We start from the raw sequence: 15,288 nt of genomic DNA on the forward strand, positions 1-15,288 counted from the left end.
AATAACATTGCTTTGCCCTGTGTCAACACTCAGTTATTAAAAAGACTTCTTCCTGTTGTGCTTCCTTCTCTCCTCACCCTACTCTCTGAGAGAATTTCTACACATTGATGAATATGTTAAGTTATAAAATTCTCCCAAATTCCAATTGCAGTGATCTTACCCTAAAGAAGTGTTCATTTTCATATTAAAAAATGCTAACCGCAAAAAATAGTTCTCTCAACAGGGAAGTCTTTCTCGTGCAGTAGTGCAAAGTTTAAACTACATAATGTAATGTCTGGTACTTAATAGTCTGCAATGGTGTATGAAAAATATTCCACTAGGAATTAAAAAATCCATACTCTGTAGAAAGCCCTGAGGGAGTAATAAAGCTTTCCTCCAGAGAGCTGTTTTCCATATATACACTAACCCTGCATCACATTATGATTGTGTTTTTACCTTAGATGTTTTACTATTGATATTAATATATATTTTCAAAGTTGTAAATTATTTAATTTATGTTTAACTGGTTACTGATTTTCTTAGAATTTTAAGTTCTTACTAATGACGTGAATACAGATAAAAATTGCCCTGTTGCAAAATCGCCCTGTTGCCCATGAATGTGAAAGGTCACATCCTAAAATTCCAGAACATCCTCCACACAGATGCAGCGTTGGCATAGAATCAGATTTCTCAGGGTTAGAAGCTCCTTCAGCGTTATCTGATCCAGTCCCCCACCCAGGGCTTCAGTCCTCTCTGTAGATAGAGCCAGGATGTGAGTCCTTTCTCCTCAAGTCCTTTAACATAGTCCTTTAAGAACGTATGCTTACATATTTGGATTGTTTTTTCCTATAGATAACTGACTATGGTGAATAGTTGGTCTGAAAGTTAAGTGCTTCCACTATGATAATTCAGAGAATTAAATAATAACACATTTCTTTCACAATCCTTGTGTCTTGCTCTTAAAATGTGTGATGCCTCATGTGTCTAAAAAGTTTGTTGTCCTTCCGTGGATCATACTAGCATTCCTTCCCATGCAGTCCCCCAGTACTGCATAAATAGCATCTCTTCGTCCTAGTCTTCTCTTCCTCACTCTTATCTGACTTAACTTTTTACCTGTCCTGAAGGTTCTTGGGTTCAGGTACCTTTAGAAATAAGAAGGAACATGTACACTCCAGTTTGCTTCTCTTGAGTTCCCTGGAGGGAACGGTTTTCAAAGTCTCAACCTTTCTTTTTCTTAATGCTTTTATGCTGGTGTTCAGGTGTAATAAAACAGAAAAGATGTCTAGCAACTCTTTCGACTCCTTTTATTGGTTAAATAGAATCCAAAAACGTTTCTTTAGACTCCTAACCTACTTATTTGTGTTGTTTCACCAAATGTTTGATTCTCAATCATGTTTTTATTTTTAAATTGAAGGCCTATTGTGAATTTACTGTCCTGGTTTATTCTAGAAGGGAGAAAGCATAAGACCACCAAACCCCAGCAGATAGTTTTTATTAGAAATAATATCCTAGATATTAAAATTTTAACCTTTCTTTAACTATTATTCTTAATTGTGGTAGAAACACATAACATAAAAATTACAATCACAACCATTTTTAAGTCTACAGTTCAGTGGCATTAAGTACATTCACACTGTTGTGTAACCATCACCACCGTCCATCTGCAGGACTCTTTTTGGCTTGCAGATCTGAAACCCTGTACCCATTCAACAATAACTCCCCATTCGCCTGGGTTATGTTGTTTTTAGCTAAGAAGCATGGCTAGACATTTTCTTTTTATAAGGGCCACAGTGTCCAAGGGGACGTCCTTAAGCATGAGTTCTTCAGTTTGCTAGGATGCTGCGGTGACATTAGCGACTTATCCTGGGTTCATTTAGTTAGCTACCATTGCTAATGCTCAGGATGTATTGTAAGATTTAGTATGTTTTTGACAGTGGTTGTTTATGGAGGGTGAGTGGCAGTATCATGATCATTTTAGTACTTTATTTTATGTAATAGATTTCTTATAAAAAAAGAAGACATTTCACTTATTGCCTAGGTGATTCTTAAGGGGAGAGACATGAAGATATCAAATTGAATAACCACTTATCATTGATCATTGGTCTTCATTTCTGTCTGGGTTTCAATTTGTGTTGTTCTTATATCCCTGGCTTTTAGTTCAGCACAAAGAAATTGTATAATTATCAGGAAATGAAAAGCCACTTTACTGAAGTCTCTATAAAACTAAGTGTTTGGTGTGTTATGATTGACTTTCTCCTATACTAAGTTTACCTTAATGGTGTTGACTATAAAAACTGTGATTTTTCAAACAAAAATGATTATATTACAGTTTATGCTACATAAACTAGATGAAGAAAATATTGGAAAATCCACTCATTGGTAGCAAAACTGCCTAATGGGCCTATTTAATTTTTTTCTTATAAAGAATAATAAATGTAAAGCAAAAGTTTAATATTTCAGTCTTATTTGTTCCACTTGATGGGATGTTGTGAGTTTCAAGGGATATGATATTGTGTAACTGCAATATATATTATTTAATAGTTCATCACATTTTCATCCTTTAAGTCTAGATGTTCTCCTCAGTTATACAATATGAATTTCTGGGCCCAGATATTTAAACCAAATGTGGATTCTGTGTGTAGTCCCCCCTATTATATTGATCTAGGCAGGTAATTTTAAATTGTGGTATCTGTTGGATTACTAGTTCGGATGAAATAGATCATAAAGGAAATACCCTAGACTAAAGTATAGCCCAAGCCTAGGAAGAAGAATAATTTAAGAAAAGGAAATGAACGCACTTTAATTATTGCTCCATTTCCCAGAGTACTACATGTTGCTCCACAAGAATAAATCAGGAAACACACATGTTCTATTCCCTTCTGGTAGATTCACAATAAATTTCTAAAACTTCGGGGAAGTAGAGAACAGTATGTGTTGTGGTTAAATGTGGAGGCTCTGGGGCTTCCCTGGTAGCGCAGTGGTTGAGAGTCCGCCTGCCGATGCAGGGGACACGGGTTCGTGCCCCTGTGTGGGAAGATCCCACATGCTGCGGAGTGGCTGGGCCCATGAGCCATGGCCGCTGAGCCTGCGCGTCCGGAGACTGTGCTCCTCAACGGGAGAGGCCACAACAGTGAGAGGCCCGCGTACCACAAAACAAAACCAAAAACAAACAAACAAAAAAATGTGGAGGCTCTGAGTTTGAATCCTGCACCTGCCACTAACTAGCTTGTGTGACCTTGGGAAAGTTACGTAACATCTTCTATGTCAGTTTCCCCATGTGTGAAATGGGGATAATAATACCTATAATACCTATCTTATAAAGTTACTGTGAAGTTAAATGAGATGTTCCATAGAAAAGACTTAGCACTGTAACTGACACTTACTAAATGTTAGCTACTGTTCGTGATAGTACCAGTGATAGAGAAATCGTTAATCCCTGGGCTTACTTGGCCATGGGATTCTTTTTTTGAGGAACATCTATAAATATCTCACAGAATTAGAGTTGTGTTGAATTAACTTTGAGAAGTTCTACATTATGTTATGATACATCATACACTTCTTTGTTTCCTTTTATTCTCTAGTTGCCTCATGAATATGATTTATTATTATATCTTATATATTAACTTAAATAGAATGATTCTTTTCAGAGTTTCAAGGTATATTCTCTTTTATCATAGTTAATTTCAAATTGCTATAGGACAGCTGGTATAATGGTAAGCACATTTTTCCACTGGAAAAAGCTAGAGCTCACATTCAAGTGGCAAAGCCAGCACTCTACACAGCATCTCTTCCTTTCACTCTGTTTATCCCCAAGGCAGTGTTGTTTCTCAAGGTCAAGCAGAGTCCATTGTGTTTCCTTGTATTTTCTAGTGTACCCAGCACTGTCCTAAGGATAGAATAGATGCTTTATATGTGTTGGCTGGAATGAGAATGAGGCAAGTAGAGGTTTTTTCCAAACAGGTTTTAGTAGAGCTCTTTAATTGGATCCTCCCCATACCTAGCTAGTTTTAGAGGCTGCATAATTTTGAGACTGTGTACTTGTTTTAGAACATTCACCGAGAAGGGTAGGGATTTCTAAACTAAGGGCATATGTTTGAATGATTAATTTTCTTTCAAATGTTAAAACTTTGAGTATTTGGTATCCATTAACCCAACATTGTAAGTTACTGTCCGTTTTTTTTGGATAGTATGTCACGTGGAAATGAAAGTAATTAATAGGCCCTGTTACTTTGGAAACATCCTGTGATAATGAAGGCCAGTCACTCAGGTCCTTTGCTCCTTCAGTGCATTGTTTGATGGAGTCACATAAGCTATGGGTCCAGAAATGAAGTAGTATCTAACTCTTAGGATTTAGGTCGTGCTAAGTCAGTTAGCCAGGAAGCACTTAAGGATCATCTGTTATGTTATCTTTTTCCTTAATGCAAATTATTCAGGCTAAGACTCAAGTTGTCAGCTTTCTGGCCATGTATTCTAATCTCTAGGTGTTGGAAAACACTAGTGAACTGTCTAAATCCAGCTGCTTCCTACAGTACAGTTAAGGGTCTAACCTGGGTTTGTGGTAGAATTTTCTCAGTGGTTTAATCAGCAGCATATATGCTGACTACATGGCATTTTGAAGATTGGATATATACCATTATTTAAGAATTAATTCGACCATATCTAGAGACAAGAGAAGAGGGAGGGGATAATTCTCAAAGGTGTTGGTGTCTCTTCATTTCTGTTGTCTTACCAATTTTATGAAATATTTGTTGGGCGACAGGGTGAAGATGGTCCTTGGAGATGGTAATTGAGATCACAGGAGCTATTAAATTGTATTCTGCTCTCATGATATGGCTGTACAGGCCAACTAAAACATTACATTTTTGTTTCGGGGCTGGAATTATATCAGCTCATTACACTTAACATGATTTATTTCATGAAAATTAGAAAATGAGAAAATACCTGAATTGTTGTCTAATTAAATGCTGTTTAGTAAACAAAATATTTTAAAACATAGGATCCCTGAGGGGAAAGCATAACAAAGAGATTCCCTGATGAAAATATTGGGAGCCACATAATACCCAGAAAAACTCTCACGTCCCTTTTCACCAAACAACCTGAAGGTGCCAAACCAAAACAGCCGTAGGCCCAACCCCCGCTTCTCTGACAACTGTATCAGTGACCCCACTCCTTTATGTTTTTTCCCTGAAGTGCATCTTGTAAATTAAGAGTAGTTTTTAAATGGTTTTGATATTGACCCAAGAGCTAGGGTAATTGTTTGATTTATTTTAACTTTAAATTTCCAATCAAATGAAGCGCCTTTTCCTTGCAGCTAAGATCATATTTTAAACAAGCAAACAAGACATCATCTTAATGTAAAATTAAATAACTTGTATATAGCTGGATTGTATTATAGTATCATGTGACAAGCAAAGATATTAATATTTTCAGAAAATCAATGAGTATTTGTCAAATAAAATTAATTATGTATGCTTCCCTCTCTCCCTCTCTCAGCATTCACCGTTATAGGTTTGTTTCATACAATAATGTGTATTGTATTGATTAGAATCTGAAGAATGAACCTGAGCTCCTGATTCTCTACACCTTTCCCACCTTTGCTGCCCCATCTCCGTGTTCCCATAACTTCACACATGCTCATATCCATTATGGCAATGATGGATTATTGGCATCCAGCCAACATGACAGGATGTCACAGGTCGCTGAGCAGAGATTTTCAGACTCTGTTTCCACCCGAATTAACTATTATTGAAATAGTTTATTGAGATTGAAGTATTGATCATTTTCTGCTAACCTTGGCTTAAGGGAAGGAAGAGGAGGCAGCAGTGTTTTTGAAAGACACTAAATTTCATTTTAAAAAATCTCATTTATTTAGCCTTTTCTTCTTCCTGTTTTATAGCGCCTATTGTTTTATTGCTTGGAAAAGGGTATCTTGGCTTTATTTTTATGACAGTATAATTATACTTCAGAAACGCACTTGATTACTGTGGGTAACAAAATTGTTCTAGTATATTGGTTTGGCCAATATTGCTACACAAACAACTTTTCAGTCAATTGAGCCTGGTAAAAATCAATACATTATGGTAATATTTCAAGTAAGAATTTGCTGAATCTAAGTATTTCAACCCTTTCTCCTTTCAGGGAGAAATAGTTTTGAAGCAGCAAGACTTCTTTCTAATATTTTGTTTTAATAAAAGTGCTTTCTTTATAAAGAAATTTAAGTCCCCAGCAGAAGTCTTTGTGAACAGATAAGCATTAGCACACTTCTATTTTTATAGGGTGGAAGAGATCTAGTTTCCACTAAAATCTGTTCTCTTGGCTGCATTAGGAGGGTATGTCATTTGGGTTTGACTTCATCTTGCAGGGTGCCACTTTTGGATTTTTGTCTCTAGTTCTGGGTACTGAGTTTACAGAGAGATGTGGACAGTTCAGAGACCACTCAGAGGAGCATGGAGAGAATAACAAGGGATCTGGGAAATTTGCCTGTCTAATCCTCCTTCATTCATTAGTGGGGCATGTTCTGAGCATGAGCTGTGTGGAGGGCACTGTGTCAGCTGTTGGGGACAGCCAGGCTCTCACTGGAGCTGTGTCCAGGTAGAGGGAGAAGCTCTGTCCACAGGTAAGTACGGGGCCTCACAGTCTAGGCTGTGTGTCTGTCTGTGTGGCACACAGCCCCTGGGGGGCCAAGGGAGGAGTGATGACTTTTAGCTCCTTCCTCAGGAGATAACAGGAAGGACCTCATGGAGGAACTGTTATTTGAGTTGAGAAGTGGTCAGAGGAATTGGCTGACTTTTATCTGAAGAAGAGAAAATTAAGGGGTCCCATGACAGTTGACATAAAAAAGTCTGAAGGGCATTTGTGTAGACAGAGGAACAGGTTTGCTTTGTGTTCTTCTGAAGGCCCACCTCAAATTGCTCGTCTTTTTTTAAAATCTATTTTTGGCTGCATTGGGTCTTCGTTGCTGTGCGCGGGCTTTCTCTAGTTGCAGCGGACGGGGGCTGCTCTTCATTGCGGTGCGCAGGCTTCTCACTGCGGTGGCTTCTCTTGTTGCCGAGCACGGGATCTAGGCGCATGGGCTTCAGTAGTTGTGGCTCAAGGGCTCTAGAGCACTGGCTCAGTAGTTGTGGCACACGGGTTTAGTTGCTCCGCGGCATGTGGGATCTTCCCGGACCAGGGCTCGAACCCATGTCCCCTGCATTGGCAGGCGGATTCTTAACCACCGCGCCCCCAGGGAAGTCCCTGCTTGTCTTGAATGTCTCTGAGACAGTCTGCCTTTGGTTAGAGTGAACCATGTACTCTTCCTGCTGTTCTTCCCACTGGACTGTCCTGCCTAGAGGTCATCTGAGTGGGTATCCTCTCAGGGCCCAGCACCGCCCCATACCTACTGTAGGTGCTTAGTGTTTTAGGAATTAACCTGCAGAGGCAGAGTCTTCACAACCTAAGGACGGACACAAAGTGTTGTGCATTGCTGGGTGGCTCTGGCTTCTACCTTAAGCAGAACGATATGGCTTAGTGTTCAGAATCGCTGAGAAAACAATTCCCACTTAGACTGGACATGAAATAAGTGCAAAGGTTACTCCCGAGTCTAAAGTTCCAGAATGAAATTCAGCATTCAGCTACCATAAAAATCTTAATGTCAGGTATCACTTGGTTTTGTTCTTTTAAATTTTGTCTCATTGTATATTCATTGAACAGATACTCACCAAGAGTCACTCTGTGCCAAGGCCATCCAGTAGTGAACAAGACCGACAAGTTCCCGGTACTCCTGGAGCTCATGTTAGGGCGGCAGACAGACAGTAATCGAGAAAATGAATACTGAAGTAAGATGATAACAGACCTTGCAAGTGCTGTGTAGAATTTAAAATAGGTGTTCAGCAAGGCTTGTCTGAGGAGGGGATATTTGAGCTGAGACCTGAAAGACAGGAAGGAGCCAGTCATGGGAGAATCTGGGAGGAGAACCTTCCAGGCAGAAGGAACTGCTCTGGCAAATGCCCTGAGATGGGTGTGAAGGCGTTGTGTCTAGGAGTGTGGTTGGAGCAAGCTCAGGGGAGGGTGGAGAGATGGGCAGGGGCCTGATCATGTGGGATTTTTGAGACCTTGCTAAATCCCTGCCAAGAAGGCATGGTCGGTATGCTTACCCTCTTTTTACCAGTGAGAAAAATAAAGCTTGGGGGATTCCCTGGCGGTCCATGGTTAGGACTCCACGCTTTCACTGCCCAGGGCCCTGGGTTCAGTCCCTGGACAGGGAACTAAGATCCTGCAAGATGTGCAGCACGGCCAAAATAAAAAAAAAAAAAAAAAAAAAAAAAAAGCTTGGAAGGGTTAAGTGGCATGCCCACGGTCAAATCAAGACTAGAACTCAGGAGACTTCCCTGGTGGTGCAATGGTTAAGAATCTGCCTGTGGGGGCTTTCCTGGTGGCTCAGTGGATAAGAATCTGCCTGCTGATGCAGGGGACACTGGTTCAATCCCTGGTCTGGGAAGATCCCACATGCTGCAGAGCAACTAAGCCCGTGCGCCACAACTACTGAGCCTGTGCTCTAGAGCCCGTGAGTCACAACTACTGAGCTTGCATGCCGCAACTACTGAAGCCCGTGCGCCTAGAGCCCATGCTTCACAACGAGAGAAGCCATCACAATGAGAAGCCCGTGCACTGCAACGAAGAGTAGCCCCTGCTCGCCACAACTACAGAAAGCCTGTGTGCGGCAACGAAGACCCAACACAGCCAAAAATAAATTAAGTAAGTAAATAAATTTGTTAAAAAAAAAAAAAAAAGAATCTGCCTGCCTGTGCAGGTGACATGGGTTTGATCCCTGGTCCAGGAGGATCCCACATACCACAGAGCAGCTAAGCCAGTGTGCCACAACTACTGAAGTCCACTCACCTAGAGCCCGTGCTCCTCAATGGGAGAGGCCACTGCAGTGAGAAGCCCGTGCATCGCAGTGAAGAGTAGCCCCCCGCTCGCCATAACTAGAGAAAGCCTGCACACAGCAACAAAGACCCAATGCAACCAAAAATAAATAAATAAAAATAAAATAAAATAATTAAAAAAAAAAGACTAGAACTCAGTATCAAAACATTGAGTTGTACACCTTTAATTTGTTCTGACACCTAGGTCAGTACTTGGGCCTACTTCTCAAGCCAGGGTTTTCTGTTTGCCATTCACACTCTTAAGTTTCCTAATTTTTAACCCAAATTATTTTTGGATGTGAGATATAAATTAATATATAATCCTGAAAGTCAGTGATGCACCACCTCTAGTTGTTAATTTTAGAGGCTTTTTAGTAGATGTTAAAGCAACCATTACTTGGCTGACAGAATTATTGCAATATAACTTGTTATTTGGTCTATCCTTTGGGTCTTTACTTATCAAAAGCTTTGAATTTAATAATTGAATCCCTAGATTAATTGTATGGTTGTGCTAGTGGAGGTGGTGCATTTCTTGATTTATAAGACACATTAATTTTTTTTTAGCTATTTTACAGTATCTGATGTGTTAGAAAATTATAGGCTCTTGGTTGGCATATAACACAAGCAAATATTTGTATACCATAGCATCTAGGGTATTTACTTAAATTGCTTTTTTTGGAAAATAATTCACTGGAAAGTCCAAAAGGCATTTACTGTGTATAACTTTGTGCCACAAATTTTTTTCATTGCTCTGTCGTTGGTTACCTTGATATAAGAGACCATGTTCCTGTTAAATTGCTGCCTTACTGGAGTGAAATAAGTTTAGGTTCTGATTTGTGAAATAAAACTGAATTGGAGGAGCAGGTTACTAAATTAGAGGGGGAAATAGCAATAGCGACTTGGGCTGTGGGTATTAGGCATCTAGTTTTTTTAAACATTACTTTGATTTTTAAGTGTGACTTTGTACTATGTTATCCTCTTGACCCTAAAATTTCCATACTTTTCCTAGTCAGTATTATAAAAGAAAGAAAGAAAAGGAATGTACAGTATTATTGCTCAAAGCGGAGTTCATGGTTTTTGTTTTGTGAATTCAAATAATGAAATGAAAAATGTTCAGACAAAATTAGAACTTGCTTTAGGGCACAATCAATATAGCATTTTAACAAGCTTAGTGTATTTGGAAAATATGTATTGTATAACGTTCTCAAGCATACTGATTCTGTTATGACTGCTAACTATAATAGCAAAATGTAACAATATACTTAGTCAGTAAACATAAAGCTCTGATAAAACCATAATTAAGTTTTCTGAAAACTTATCTAAAAACTATTAATAAAATATATTTTTACATTGTCTCAGCAGCAAAAAATATAGCCAATGAAACTTTATAGTGGTAGAGAAAATGGTACATGGGATAAACTTACAGAGTGAATTTTTACCACACACACGTGTACTCAGTTAAGTTTCTGGACACCATTTGTTTCTTCTTCCTTTTAACTTTTTTTTAAAGGTAATTCTTATTGAGTGTTGCAGAGTATAGTGGGGTAACTGACTGAAGAGGCAAATGAGAAGTTTCCCTGCTTCCCTGGAAGCCTAGCAAAATGTTTTAAGACCCTTCCTTCATACACCCAAGATGCAAGAAGGGTTGCCCAGAATCATATGGCTGTGTTTGTGTTTCCAGCCTGGGCTACCATAGCATGCCAAAGGTTATCCCCAGCAGTGTTGGAATATAGCTGGGTAGAGTAGGTATCACCATCCTCATTTGACCTATGACGAAGCTGAAACACCAAAATTAAGGGATTTCCCTGAGGAGTCAAAACAAGACAAGGGATAGAACCACCACTGATACTCATGCTTTCTTATTTCTTGGTCCTTTCCCAGTGCCCTTACTAGTAAATAATTACATTTCGATTCTGTGAGGAGCTAAGGTAAGCAAACTATGTGCAAGTCTAAGAATTTCTGATGGCATTTTCTAGCAAATGTACTACAGTTGCATTTTGTATTTTTCCTTTTTGCATCAGGCACATGTATCTTACAGATGACCCGTATGAACAAACAGCTGTCTTTCTTCTCTCCTTCCCTGGAATTTGTGATCTTTGAATTAACTGATTAATTCAGTGTTAAAAACATTAATGCCTATCTCTAGACTTCAGTCACTTCAGCATATGATTCTCCAGAAATTACACCTTTGGGTTTTTTCATTGCCCATGATTTTGTGAGTGCTTTTGTCTGTGTATTTAAATCATCATTGGAATCTTGTAGATATTTTCAGCTGCTGGTCTTTGTAAACAAGTCTGGTTTTTTTCCTCCCACACAGACCCCTCTCCCTTTCTCCTCCCATTAATCTTACTTTGAAAATATATGACATCTTTAAGCCTTACTCTCCTGAATGGATTGGAGAATAGCACCTCCTCTTGATTAATCTCAAAGGACGTTGTAAAACAAAATGTTGCTTAATTTTTGGAGAGAATGTTCTAATACAGTTTATATATTTTTGGAAGTCACTACAGATATCTCAAAAAGAATACCATGGTGGAATTGATTTTAGAATCCAAATACTTTCTTCTGTTGTCCAAAACATAGAGGCACAGATTTTTCCTTATTACTGAGTTTAAAGATGACTGTCCCTGGATGGTGGAAGGTATGATGGTAGTTTGAGTGTTGTTCAGTTTTTATGTTAAAGGAAAAAGTTCCTCCTGGTTTGTTTTGACCCTAGTCATGATACGCCAGTTTCATGAAGTCTGTTATGCACAAAAGTGCACAAAATGAAGATAAAGTGCCTCTCTCCAGCCTGACAAAAGCCATTCCTTTGCAGAATGGTATCTGCAGTGAAAGTAAATAAATGAATGGACAGCAATCACAGCCTAGTTGATGAAACTGTTCAATTAAAGCACAGGCATTTACATGGTGTAATTTCCCTAAATTGCCAATGAGCCCCTTTAGACACAACCAGTGTTCAAATTGATTTCAGCATTGATTTTGGCTGAAGCTGATAAATTTCTGCTTGTTAGTTAAAGTAATTTTGCAGAAGACTTTGTACTGCAGTATTGAAGTGTTCATTTAGCTGATGGTTAAAAGAGGAGTTATTTACAGAGGCCTCTACTGTTGTTCAGAGATGGGACAATTCCCCAATCATCTTTTACTTTTAATTTTTTAGGCTTCAGTATACCAATCAATAGGTGATTGAAACTGATTAAAACTTATCCAACCAGCTGCCTATGGCAGTTTAATTAGAAGCTGGATGATTCTTAAATTAAAGTTGTCTTATTTTCGTTGCATAATCATCTTCCAGAAGAGTAAGGGACTAACAGTGCTGAAAACTTAAAGTTTGGCTTTATTAAGGTATCTGGCAACTGTTAAATCACTCAATAGCTATTCCTGTGGCAACTCAGAAATGTATTCAGAGGCTTTTGCTCTTTATAGAGGTTAAAAGTAATAATGTGCTTACTTGCTAGCCAAGAGAACTTTTTTCCATCAAAGGGATAACCTCTAGTATAGTGAGATGTGTGAAAGAACAGCTGTTTGTGATATATATCTTATTACATAAGCAAGACGAATGCTTGAGCTTTATTTTTTAAATACTGCAGTGTAGCCATCATGATGTCCTGTGCATCTCCCTGCTGAAAACCATCAGCTTTTGAATTTATATTTTTTGATCCTGTTTTAAGGTCTTGATTAAAATCAATTTCCAGTGAATGAAAACCCAATATTTTCATATAAGTACATGATGACTTTTCACCAGTACTGTGGGCAGGATTATAGAAGAGAGTTTTGTTTGTTTGTTTTGTTTTCCTCTCCCAGGGACACTTCCCCATACTCATTTTTTCTAGTGTGGGACAATTTCTTGAGTTTTTAATGGAAATGGGTTAATATTTCTGTCATAGGGGACATATTACATCTGGTACTACAGGGAAGAAGGGGATAAATGGCTCACTTTTCAGAGGTGCATTTACTCTTTGACCCACTAGGGTACTATTTAGTGTTCTAGGAGAGGTAATTTAGTAAATTGTACCCCAGTGGCCTGAAAAAGTTAATGCAACTCTGAAAAGTGAGTCATTCAATCGATTTTCCCTATTGCTTTTTAAAAACCAACACTGACCATATCCAGAGAACCTTGCAGACAGCTGGAATTAGAGGATCTAGAAACAATCAGTTTATGATAACACAGGGTTGTTGGGACATGCATTGGATTTGGCTTCAGAGGACTTGAATCCACATCCTACTCCAGAGCTTAGGAGATAAGAATCTTGAAGCAGTTAACCTCACCAAGCCTTGGCTTCCTTATCTGTAAAGTGGGGATAATAACAATATCTACCTTAAAAATTTTTGTGCAAATTAAATAGCTTCCTTATATAAAAAACTTTTTATAAACCACAAAGCATAATCAAATGTTAATTACTAGTAGAAGGGGGTTTTCTGAAATAGCCGTTTTTGTATCTGATTTTGGAAAGTGATTTATTGTTAGCTTTCCACCAAGAAACTGTGAGCAGAGATGATATTGTAATCAAGCCATTTCAGGAGAGAAGTTTCCTAGCTAGTTGATCCTCACGATACTCCTGTTTTTCCCCCACATGTATTGCCTCATTTTTTTCATTTTATTCGTTAGGCTCTCTCTTGCCTCTCTGTTTTGCCCATTACATTCTTTCAGAAGCTTTGATCAAGAGATCACTATGACTGTAGCTTCCTTGATCTCAAAGATACTTAGGCCATATATTAAAAGACATTACTCTAGTTGATGTTAAAGGCTTGAATCAGGCCGTATCAACTTATGGAAGAAATACGGAGGCAGTGGGGCTTCCCTGGTGGTGCAGTGGTTGAGAGTCCGCCTGCCGATGCAGGGGACATAGATTCGTGCCCCGGTCTGGGAGGATCCCACATGCCACGGAGCGGCTGGGCCCGTGAGCCATGGCCGCTGAGCCTGCGCGTCCAGAGCCTGTGCTCTGCAGCGGGAGAGGCCACAACAGTGAGAGGCCTGCGTACTGAAAAAAAAAAAAAAAAAAAAAAAAATGGAGGCAGTGATGACCATGTTAACTTTGAGGCAGGTGTGAGAGTAAAAAGGAGCATATAACCAGAGTAAATAGAAAGAGGAAGAAATCATAAGATGTAGAGTTATGGTAGCTTTTCTCTGATTAGAAAACTCTAACCCTGCCAAGTGCCCCATATTATACATCAGGTTGATTTGTGAGCCCTATGTATGATCAGCATCTTGAAAGAATTGTTAATATCTGTGACCTAATGACATGTTTGATTTGATACTTAAACAGTCTAGGGAGCCCTGTTGCTTAACCATCAATTATTTTACAGTCAGTAGTCAGCATCTGTAATGGGTTTTTAGACAGAAGGAAGGTTGGCATAGACTGCTATTTGAACTAGTACAGTTTATATAAAAGCTCTTTATAACTGCTGTTTACTTTGGATTTCCTATTTTAACAGCTAATGTGTTTATCTATTATGGAAGGCAACAACTGTCAGTGTTGATTTCCCTCAAACTATTTGAATTTTTTTCTGTGGATGGCTATTTTAGTATGTGACATATTGGTAAAATCCTCCCCCAGAGGAACCTACCAAGAGAACAAATCTCTAAAAAGATCAAGCAATAAAACAAAATTTTCATTTTCAAAACCATAGCTAGTTTACATTTGGTTACTGAAAGCATGTCATTGCATTAAAAGACAACATCCAGGGTTTTTAAAAAATCTCACAAAATAACAAAAGATTTTTGTTTTATTTGTGTATATACATATTTCTTAAGCCAAATCTTAACTATTGCTTTCTCCATTTTAGTGACTGGATTGTTTTGTTAGGTTTCCTGTCCATTTGGAGAATTTCCAACAATTGATAGTGCTCTATAAATAATTCACAGAGTAATTGTGTCCCTCTTTTCACTAGCCTTTTATAAAGTATGCTATGTGAGAAGTGGAACTTAAGTCAGTGGCATTTATTCCACATGGTGTATGAAAGAATTGCCCTGCCCCCTTCACGGGGCAATGGCAATGCTGTTATTTCAGTGTTCTTGTTTTGCCATCATGATTAAAAGTCATCATACATACAATTACTCTTGAGATCCTTGCTCCAAGAGGCAAAAAAGTGTGTGGGGGGGTCGTATTTCCCTTCTCATTTTGGTGACCATTTTACTAACAAATTGACATTTATCGCATATCATATTATCAGTTACACTGAAGTGTGAAATATTTACAGTGGGGTCATAGGTCATTCCCCCATTCTTAAATTATCACAATCACTAGAGAAGCATAGATATTCCCTATTATAAATTCTTTCTCCTCATAATTGAAAATAATTTGATTAGAATGTATTCAGAAGTTAATATGCAGAATAGCATGGTAGAAATTAGATGCCTACTTTAATTATGTGAGATTGTACAAGCTTTATCAGAAAATATATG

At 38.5% G+C, this 15,288-nt stretch overlaps 1 protein-coding gene across 3 annotated transcripts in view; it reads left to right on the top strand.

Annotated features, from left to right (window-relative positions):
* MAP2K5 (mitogen-activated protein kinase kinase 5) overlaps nt 1-15,288 on the top strand; it is a 260,205-nt gene that overhangs the window by 59,800 nt on the left and 185,117 nt on the right. The window lies entirely within an intron of this gene.

This window comes from Hyperoodon ampullatus, assembly GCF_949752795.1.
Source record: "Hyperoodon ampullatus genome assembly, chromosome: 3".
NCBI lineage: Eukaryota > Metazoa > Chordata > Mammalia > Artiodactyla > Ziphiidae > Hyperoodon > Hyperoodon ampullatus.